This window comes from Antennarius striatus, chromosome 1 (genome assembly GCF_040054535.1).
Source record: "Antennarius striatus isolate MH-2024 chromosome 1, ASM4005453v1, whole genome shotgun sequence".
NCBI classification, from domain to species: Eukaryota; Metazoa; Chordata; class Actinopteri; order Lophiiformes; family Antennariidae; genus Antennarius; species Antennarius striatus.
The window spans coordinates 725748-736569 of NC_090776.1; positions in this window are offsets into that span (position 1 = coordinate 725748).

Below are 10822 nucleotides of genomic sequence, written 5' to 3' on the forward strand. Positions count from 1 at the left end.
CGAGCTCAGAGACGAGTCTTTATTTATTAATTGTCAGCCCCCCCACCTGAGTCGGGGTCGACGGCCCACATTTTTGTTGACTCCGCCTACAAATTTCTGCCCTGATTTGGAAAAAAATGTATAAATAAAGTCTATAAATATTCTATCTCCATGCTGTAAAGCATCCGTACTGAACTACTTCCTGTCTGAGCCGCGATGCGTTCAGGTGCCCTCCGACAGGCGGACGTCCTTTAAGGTGTGAATCTGTGTTTGTGTTGCTTCCTTCTCATTTTGCACTGTGTCGATGCAACCTTGCTAGCACAAAAAAAACGTTGCCATAGTTGTCTGAGCTCGGCGCTGTAAATGCTCTTCCTCCTCCTCCTCCTCCTCCTCCTCTTCCTCCTCCTCTTCCTCCTCCTCTTCCTCTCTGATTGTACCCGTCATGGAAATGTTAGTTCTCTCTTTTGCATTGGTTGTGATATATTTAGCTGCCTTTATATGCAAATAAATTGCAAGATTTTTACTGACAAAGTCGTTTGTTTGGTGTTTTTTAATCTTCCAGGTGTGTGTGATGTCATCGGTATCCAAAGAGATGCTTTGTTTGTTTTGTTGCCATGGTGACGGTGAGGCGTGGTTTTAAACTAAAAACGTTTTTGTTTTTTCATCCCAAACAGTCGGGTTTATTCTGTTTGTCTGGAACGATGATAAAACGTAAAAATAAGACCAAGATAGGAAGGCGTCGCCGGAGCGCCTTGGCCACGCCCAGGCCACGCCCAGGCCACGCCCTGGTGGGCGGCTCCTTTAAATTAATGATTTTAATTCTATACTTGAGCAGGTCCGTGATTCTTTTCCCGTTCAAACGTCTGTTCCTGATCAATGAACCAGAAACTGATCCTGGATTTACGTGGGGATGAAAGGAAGTGGGTGTCGGCCTAATCTTTGTACTTCCTGTTTACTCATCTGTAATCGAGGCGTCTTTCCTCGGGTTTCCTTCATCGCCGCCGCCACTGATTCCAGCACACTGGAGATAAACCGGCTGGAGTTTTAAGCCCCGCCTCCACCCGCTGTTCCCACCACCCCCCTCCTCTCATCGCCTCCACATCAAAGCAACCCAACCAATTAACCAGCCCCCGAAACGAGAGCAGAAAAGCCCCCCTGACCCCCCCACATTACCATAATCCAGTCTAATCGTATTAGCGCCGGTGTCGGATGAGCAGCAGCCGCGCCGTTTCCATGCTAACGTTGCTGCGTGTGCGTGAGCCCTGTGCTACGTGTCACACGCTAACTAGCGCCTGTTAACACCAGGAAGATGCTAATCTGATGAATATGAACATGCTAACAAGCCGACAGTAAACGCATTTGCATAAGATTACTCTACATGCTAGTACTAAGCTAAGCTAACACACCAATCAGTAAAATTAAATATAGTTGGCTATGCTACGTGTGTCTGCTAACAGGTGGCTATGCTACATGCCTCATCTGCTACCAGGTGGCTACGCTTTGTGTCGTCTGCTAACAGATGGCTACGCTACATGTGTCGTCTGCTACCAGGTGGCTACGCTATGTGTTGTCTGCTACCAGGTGGCTACGCTACATGTGTCGTCTGCTACCAGGTGGCTACGCTATGTGTTGTCTGCTAACAGATGGCTACGCTACATGTGTCGTCTGCTACCAGGTGGCTACGCTATGTGTTGTCTGCTAACAGATGGCTATGCTACATGTGTCGTCTGCTAACAAGTGGCTATGCTACATATGCCGTCTGCATACAGGCGGCTACGCTACGTGTCGTCTGCTAACAGGTGGCTACGCTACGTGTAAATCAGAGCTAATTGAATTGACGCGTTCGATGCTAATGAATTAGCTTTTGTAATTATTTCCCATTATTCTGGCAGGTTAACGGCTCACAGCTGATTAGCATTAGCGGCGCGCTAACCTCCTGACCCGGTGACTGTGTGATTATCTGTGAGATGATTAGCATCCGAGGCTAATGCTGTGCTGTCAGAATTCTCGTTTCATCATCCGGTCTGTTCTCCTCCAATCTGCTGGCGTTTCGTTCATCAGCTCCGCCTCCAGCTCTTCTCAGCTCCTCCTCCAGCTCCGCCTCCAACAGGTGTAGCAGTGAAGGTGGTCGATGGATCCCAACCGACCTCACGACGGGCGTCGCCACGGTACCCGTCCAGACCCAATGAAGCGTGGGGCCTTCAGGGGCCGTGGGACTTCACATCACTGCTCTTGTTGCTATGCAACCGGCTAATTAGCCGCAGGGAGCTAACCTGCAGACGTGAGGAGGACCCGGTTGAAACGGGATCAGAGGGGTCTGCTCTCAGGTTGACCTTTGACCTCTGAGCTAACAGGCCTCTGGTGGAGGGGCGTGTCCTGTGCCCGCCTCTGGGGGCGTGTCTGTCACTCCCTCCAGGTGTTTCCTGTTTACCTCACAGGTAAAACACCTGAAGATGAAGATCAAACTGATGATGATGAAGATGATGAAACTTTTCATCCTCTATGAGGAGCAGCGGAACCAGAACCAGGATCAGAACCAGGACTAGGATCAGAACCAGGACTAGGATCAGAACCAGAACCAGGATCAGAACCAGGACTAGGATCAGAACCAGAACCAGGACTAGGATCAGAACCAGGACCTGGACAGGTCCAGTCTAACTTGTTTTGGTTTTACTGATCCATGGTGATGCATCATCTTGACGCCTCGCCGCCGCCTCAGACCACAGGCTCCGCCCCTGTCCGGCCCACTGACATGTGGGCGTCGTCCTGCTGGGACGCATCAGCGAGGAGCAGAAAAACACCCAATTGAAACGTCAATAGTCGTTTTAGACGTGTGTGTGTGTGAGTGTGTGTGTGTGTGTGTGTGTGTGTGTGTGTGTGTGTGTGTGTGTGTGTGTGTGTGTGCGTGACTGTGTGTGTGTGTGTGTGTGTGTGTGCGTGACTGTGTGTGTGTGTGTGTGTGTGTGTGTGTGTGTGCAGTAGAGGTGGGAGATAAAGTGGGAGAGACGCTGTGATAGACGAGAGGAAGAAGGGGGAGAAATAGAAGTCAGACTGTGCGTCAGGGGGGAGAGGGGGCAGTGTGTGTGTGTGTGTGGGGGGGGGGGGGGTGAGATGGGGGGGTCCTCCTCTGGGACTCTCCTCCACTGATGGACAGGCTGAAATACCACAGGAGCCACCCCCTCTAATGACTTGATGAATGAGCTGCTGCAGCCGCCCACCCCCACCCCCACCCCGTCCTGCTGGTGGTTCTGCAGCAGGAGATTCACCAGTGGGTGTAGGACCAATGGGTCTGGTGTACCGGTGTGGTTTGATCCGGTTCGGTTTGATCCGGTTTGGTTTGATCCGGTTCGGTTTGATCCGGTTCGGTTTGATCCGGTTTGGTTTGATCTGGTTCGGTTTGATCCGGTTCGGTTTGATCCGGTTTGGTTTGATCCGGTTTGGGTCGATCCGGTGTGGTTTGATCCGGTTTGGTTTGATCCGGTTTGGGTCGATCCGGTTCGGTTTGATCCGGTTCGGTTTGATCCGGTTTGGTTTGATCTGGTTCGGTTTGATCCGGTTCGGTTTGATCCGGTTCGGTTTGATCCGGTTCGGTTTGATCCGGTTCGGTTTGATCCGGTTTGGTTTGATCCGGTTTGGTTTGATCCGGTTTGGGTAGATCCGGTTCGGTTTGATCCGGTTTGGTTTGATCCGGTTTGGGTCGATCCGGTTCGGTTTGATCCGGTTTGGTTTGATCCGGTTCGGTTTGATCCGGTTTGGTTTGATCCGGTTTGGTTTGATCCGGTTTGGGTCGATCCGGTTCGGTTTGATCCGGTTTGGGTCGATCCGGTTCGGTTTGATCCGGTTTGGTTTGATCCGGTTCGGTTTGATCCGGTTCGGTTTGATCCGGTTTGGGTCAATCCGGTGTGATTTGATGCGGTTCGGTTTGATCCGGTTTGGGTCGATCCGGTTCGGTTTGATCCGGTTTGGTTTGATCCGGTTCGGTTTGATCTGGTTTGGGTCAATCCGGTGTGGTTTGATGCGGTTCGGTTTGATCCGGTTTGGTTTGATCCGGTTTGGTTCGATCCGGTTTGGTTTGATCCGGTTTGGGTCGATCCGGTTTGGGTCGATCCGGTTTGGGTCGATCCGGTTTGGGTCGATCCGGTTCGATCCGGTCCGGTTCTTCGATCAGACTCGTTCTCATTCAGTTGGTCTTCAAGGAGAACCTTTCATCCTCCTCGTCTGGAAGCTTCTGCCATTGCCATGGCAACTGGCTGGGGGGTGGGGGGTGGGGGGGCGTTCAAGACGCCTCCGACACCACAGCACCTTCAGAATCCACGCGGGTTAGCATGCTAATGCTAGCTAGCAAGATGTGGATGATACATGCTACACTACACACACACACACACACACACACACACACACACACACACACACTCGTTGACGGAGTCGTTTTGAACCGGCGGTCAAACGGCCCCCCCGTATCGATCGTCAATATTGATCGTCGGTCGGATTCCATTCCGTCTCACATCCGTCATCGGACTCCAGCAGCATCCGAGCGTCGGACGGGAGCGCTGCGGCTCGCCGCCGGCGTGTCCCGCCGGCGTGTCCCGCCGCGTGGAGACGAGCCGACACAGACGGGTCCAGTTAGCCGCTAACTGCTGTTAGCGACATGCTAACATGATGCTGATCAGTTTGTCTCACGATGGGCGTTAACAAAGCCTCCGACGGGGGCGGCGACGGACTCTCCTTGGGGTCTGATCCAATCACAGGACGGGATCCAGAGGGGGGAGGAGCTGCCGTTCCTGAAGCGGCGCTGGTTTTTCCTGATCTGTGAGCGACGCCTGAACGCCTCACGCCGCTCTCCTGGTTTCAACTCGTAAATCTTTCATCTCGGTGCTCAGCCGCCCCCCCCCTCTAAAACAGGTTCATTCTGACACCATGACCCCACGACCCCTGTTAGCATCAGCAGGTCCCCCCTCCCCCGACCCCCCCGCCGGGCCCCCATCAGCAGGTCAGGCGTGTTTCTGTTGGTGACCTTCACTCTGATCGTCTGCGCTGCTCAGGGCCGACCTTTGACCTCTGGTCCCACAGGTACCCGGGTACAAACGCAGACCGTGACCCCGCCGTTGAACTCCCTGAGGGGGGGGGACGCTGCGGTGGTGGGGGGGGGCAGGAGGGACTGCTTCATCTCAGACGGTTGTGATGTTCAGGTCGACATCCGACGGCATCCTCGACCTTTGACCCCAACATCCATCAGCAGCTGCTAGCGGCTAGCGGCTGCTAGCTGCAGTGAATCAGGGCGGAGTTTTGTCTACGGTAAACTTCCTGGATGTGATGAAGGGGAGGGCGACGCCTCCTCCTTGTTTAAGGAGTCCAGCGGCGCCGGGCCCCCCGGGGCCCCTCTTTATTAGCGTTATGAAGTTCCACCAGCGGGGGGCCATCTCTGGGGAGGCGGGGCTTAGCGTGAGCCCAGCAGGGGGCGCCGCTAATTAACATCTGATTCCCCCATGATGAAGAAACGGGACGAGCGGCGTCTCCCACGGCAACAGAACAAACCTGCTCGTCTCCAGCGACGTGATTGGCCGGCGGCGGGCGACCGGCGCTCCCTGCCCTCCGTCATCCACATCCTGGACGTGTTAGTGTTGGACGGCGCCGCTTCCTTCATCGTCCGCCGCTCACGACCCCCAGAGGCGGGGGTCAGACGTTACACGTATTAACCCCCACCCCACTTCCTCCTCCCCGCTATGACTTCCTGCTGACGGCTGATTGGCTCCTGATGACGGGAACATGGACTGAACAATGGCGCCACCTGCTGGCGATGTGCTGCAAGCACGTGTGTGTGTGTGTGTGTGTCTGTGTCTGTGTGTGTGTGTGTGTGTGTGTGTGTGTCTGTGTGTGTCTGTGTGTGTGTGTGTGTCTGTGTGTGTCTGTGTGTGTGTGTGTGTGTGTGTGTCTGTGTGTGTGTGTGTGTGTCTGTGTGTGTGTGTGTGTGTGTGTGTGTGTGTCTGTGTGTGTGTGTGTGTGTGTGTGTGTGTGTCTGTGTGTGTGTGTGTGTGTGTGTGTGTGTGTGTGTGTGTGTGTGTGTGTCTCTGTGTGTCTGTGTGTGTGTGTCTGTGTGTGTCTGTGTGTGTGTGTGTGTGTGTGTTTGTGTGTGTGTGTGTGTGTGTGTGTGTGTCTGTGTGTGTCTGTGTGTGTGTGTGTGTGTGTGTGTCTGTGTGTGTGTGTGTGTGTGTGTGTGTGTGTGTGTGTGTGTGTGTGTCTGTGTGTGTGTGTGTGTGTGTGTGTGTGTGTGTGTGTCTCTGTGTGTCTGTGTGTGTGTGTGTGTGTGTGTGTGTGTGTGTGTGTGTGTGTGTGTGTGTGTGTAATCAATAATCAATCGACTCAGTGAATGAAGCTGAAGAGTTGAATTCCTTCATCATCTCGTCGCTGCTGCCCCCTCTGGTGGTCGTGTCCTGGAATTGCATCCAGCAAAATAAAACGACCAGCGACAAACGTTTATTCTAACTAATAATGAAGGTGATCAGTTTGTATCAACTTTATTAGCAGCGTCCTCGTGACGTCACACCATCTATGTGGTTCTATATATAAGGCTTTGAGGTGCCCCCCAGTGTGTGGAAATACTGTAGTCATGTGACCGAGGCAAGCATCTCCACAAGAGTGACTCATGGACAGACGTGGAGGAGAGAATCCACTCATTTAAGACTAAACATGATTCAGAACCAGACCAGAAAGAAAGCCCTGCTGGTCCAGCACCCATCCAGCAGGGTCCAGGTCCAGCTTCAACATGCTGAGCAGCCGGGGGTCCTGCTGGGCCCCTTAGAGGGACTCCTCCAGGCTGATGTGGACGCAGGATTACCGTCTCCATCGCTGTCTACGGCCGCCAGCAGGCGATCCACAACCCCCCCACCGAGAGCTGGGACGCTCCTGCTTCTGTCCTCCAGCCTTTCTTCAGCCGGTCGATGCTCTGGATGGAGACAGAGGGACAGACAGCAACAAATAGAATGAGTTCCAGGAGCTCCGGAGTTGTTTGCAGAAGGTTTCTTGAAGACGTTTCACTTCTCATCCAAGGAGGTCAGAAGCTGAGGAAACACCGACCACCACCAGAACTGGAGAACCTCCTGGACGAGAGGAGAAACGTCTTCAGGAACCTCCTACGAGTCCAGTGGATGGATTTAAACGTGACTCAAACCATCTGGTCTTCACTGAGACGGTGAACGGTTTCCAGTGAGGACGGACCGGACTACAGTACTACGGATGTGAAGAGACTCTGACCTGAAGCGTCTCCACGCCGACGGACTCATGTCCGTGATGGGGGGGCTGGTCCTCGTCCACTCCGGGACCAACCTCTCGTACATGTCCTGAAGGGCTTTGACATCCATTTCCTGGCTCTTCTCTGTTTGCTGTGTTTGCCCCATGGCTGGTCAGGACCTAACAGCGCTTGGGGTTTACTGCCCAGTGGGGAGGGGGGGGTTAAAGTCTTAGGGGCTTTTTATAACCCAATGGAAACCCAGCGCTCCACTTTACGGGAGGAGATTAGTGGCGTCAGGATTACTTTGGTAATGCTGGTGGGGTTTCCTACTCACTTAATGAGATCACTCCTTCATCACATTTACAACATCAACAACATCCCATAATACAGGGCTGACGGGTAGAAGACATTAGGTTTGTGAGATTCCCCCAGAACCAACGAACATCTCTTGTTGTGTTGTCAGACAACTCAGACGTTAAATGTTCTCAAGCAGTTCTGACATTCTGACAGACGTTCATACTCTGATCCACGTCCAGATATTAGCATAGCATCATTAGCATAACCATGTTTACATTCTTCCTGGAACAACTTCTCCACAGCCAATCAGTGTCCTCCATCTAACCCTGTCTTCTCATCCTCTTCTCTCACACCAACTACCTTCATGTCCTCTTTCACTACATCCATAAACCTCCTCTTTGGTCTTCCTCTAGGCCTCCTGCCTGGCAGTTCAGAACTCAGCATCCTTCTACCAATATATTCACTATCTCTCCTCTGGACATGTCCAAACCATCTCAGTCTGGCCTCTCTGACTTTATCTCCACAACCTCTAACATGTGCTGTCCCTCTGATGTACTCATTCCTGATCCTATCCATCCTGGTCACTCCCAGAGAGAACCTCAGCATCTTCATCTCTGCTACCTCCAGCTCTGTCTCCTGTCTTTTCCTCAGTGACACTGTCTCTAGACCAAACAACATCGCTGGTCTCACCACAGTTTTGTACACCTTTCCTTTCATTTTAGCTGAAACTCTTCTATCACACATCACACCTGACACTTTCCTCCACCCGTTCCATCCTGCCTGGACACGCTTCTTCACCTCTTTTCCACACTCTCCATTGCTCTGGACTGTTGAGCCTAAGTACTTCAAATCCTCCACCTTCTTGATCTCTTCTCCCTGTAACCTCACTCTTCCACTTGGGTCCCTCTCATTCACACACATGTACTCTGTCTTACTGCGGCTAACCTTCATTCCTCTCCTTTCCAGGACAAACCTCCACCTCTCTAGCTTCTCCTCCACCTGTTCCCTGCTCTCCCATCAGATCACAATGTCATCTGCAAACGTCATAGTCCATGGAGATTCCTGTCTAACCTCGTCTGTCAGCCTGTCCATCACCATAGCAACAAGAAGGGACTCAGACCTGGTCCCTGATGCAGTCCCACCTCCACCTTGAACTCCTCTGTCACACCTACACACACCTCACCACTGTCTTACAGTCCTCATACATGTCCTGCACCGCTCTAACATACTTCTCTGCCACTCCAGACTTCCTCATACAATACCACAGTTCCTCTCTGGACACCCTGTCATCAGCTTTCTCCAGATCTACAAAAACACAATGCAGCTCCCTCTGACCTTCTCTGTACTTCTCTATCAACATCCTCAAAGCAAATACTACATCTGTGGTACTCTGTTTTGACATGAAACCATACTGCTGCTCACAGATGTTCACTTCTGCCCTTAGTCTAGCTCCAACTACTCTTTCCCATAACTTCATTGTATGGCTCATCAGCTTTATTCCTCTGTAGTTGCCACAACTCTGCACATCTCCCTTGTTCTTAAAAATGGGCACCAGCACACTTCTCCTCCATTCCTCAGGCATCTTCTCACTATCTAAGATCCTGTTGAACAACCCAGTCAGAAACTCTACTGCCACCTCTCCTAGACACTCCATACCTCTACAGGTATATCATCAGGACCGACTGCCTTTCCACTCTTCATCCTCTTCAATGCCCTCCTCACTTCATCCTGACTAATCTTTGCTACTTCCTGGTCCACAACAGTCACCTCTTCTAGTCTTTGTTCTCTCTCATTTTCCACGTTCATCAACTCTTCAAAGTACTCTTTCCATCTTCCCATCACACTACTGGCACCTGTCAATAGACTTCCATCCCTATCCTTAATCACCCTAACCTGCTGCACGTCCTTCCCATCTCTGTCTCTCTGTCTTGCCAACCGGTATAGATCAGTCTCTCCCTCCTTACTGTCCAACCTAGCATACAAGTCATCATAAGCTTCTTGATTGGCCTTTGCTACCTCTACCTTCACCTTACGCTGCATCTCCCTGTACTCCTGTCTACTCTCCTCAGTCCTCTCAGTGTCCCACTTCCTCTTAGCTAACCTCTTTCTCTGTATACACTCCTGTACCTCCTCATTCCACCACCAAGTCTCCTTATCTACTTTCCTTCCAGATGACACACCAAGTACTCTCCTACCTGTCTCCCTGATCACATTAGCTGTAGTTGTCCAGTCATCTGGAAGCACCTCCTGACCACCCAGATCCTGTCTGAACTCCTTCCTAAAAGTCATGCAACACTCTTCCTTTTTCAGCTTCCACCATTTCGTCTTCTGCTCTGCCTTTGTCCTCTTGATCTTCCTCACCACCAGAGTCATCCTACACACCACCATCCTATGCTGTTTGGCTACACTCTCACCTACCACTACTTTACAGTCACTGATCTCCTTCAGGTTACACCGTCTACACCAGATGTAGTCTACCTGTGTGCTCCTACCTCCACTCTTATAGGTCACCCTATGTTCCTGCCTCTTCTGGAAGAAAGTATTCACTACAGCCATTTCCATCCTTTTTACAAAGTCAACTACCATCTGTCCTTCTGCGTTCCTCTCCTGGATACCAAACCTGCCCATCACCTCTTCATCACCTCTGTTTCCTGCACCAACATGTCCATTGAAGTCTGCTCCAATGACAACTCTCTCTCTTCTAGGCATGCTCTGCATCACTTCATCAAGGTCCGACCAGAATTTCTCCTTCTCCTCCAGCTCACATCCTACCTGTGGAGCATACCCACTAACAACATTGAACATCACACCTTCTATTTCTAGCTTCAGACTCATCACTCTATCTGACACTCTTTTTACCTCCAGGACATTCCTAACAAACTCCTCCTTCAAGATAACTCCTCCTCCATTTCTCTTCCCATCTACACCATGATAGAACAACTTGAACTCTGCTCCTAAACTTCTAGCCTTGCTACCTTTCCACCTGGTCTCCTGGACACACAGTATGTCTACCTTCCTTCTCTGCATCATGTCAACCAACTCTCTACCTTTTCCTGTCATAGTTCCAACATTCATCGTCCCTACTCTCAGTCCTATACTCTTGGTGTTCCTCTTCTCTTTCTTCGACCAATAGTAATCCAATTTCCACCGGCGTCCTGTAGGTCAACAGCGCCGATGGCGGTCGTTGTTAACCCGGGCCTCGACCGATCCGGTATGGAAGTCATAGGTTTGATTCACATCTTTGATTTGGCAAAAGTTTTACACCGGATGCCCTTCCTGACGCAACCCTCGGTATTTATCCAGGCTTGGGACCGGCAC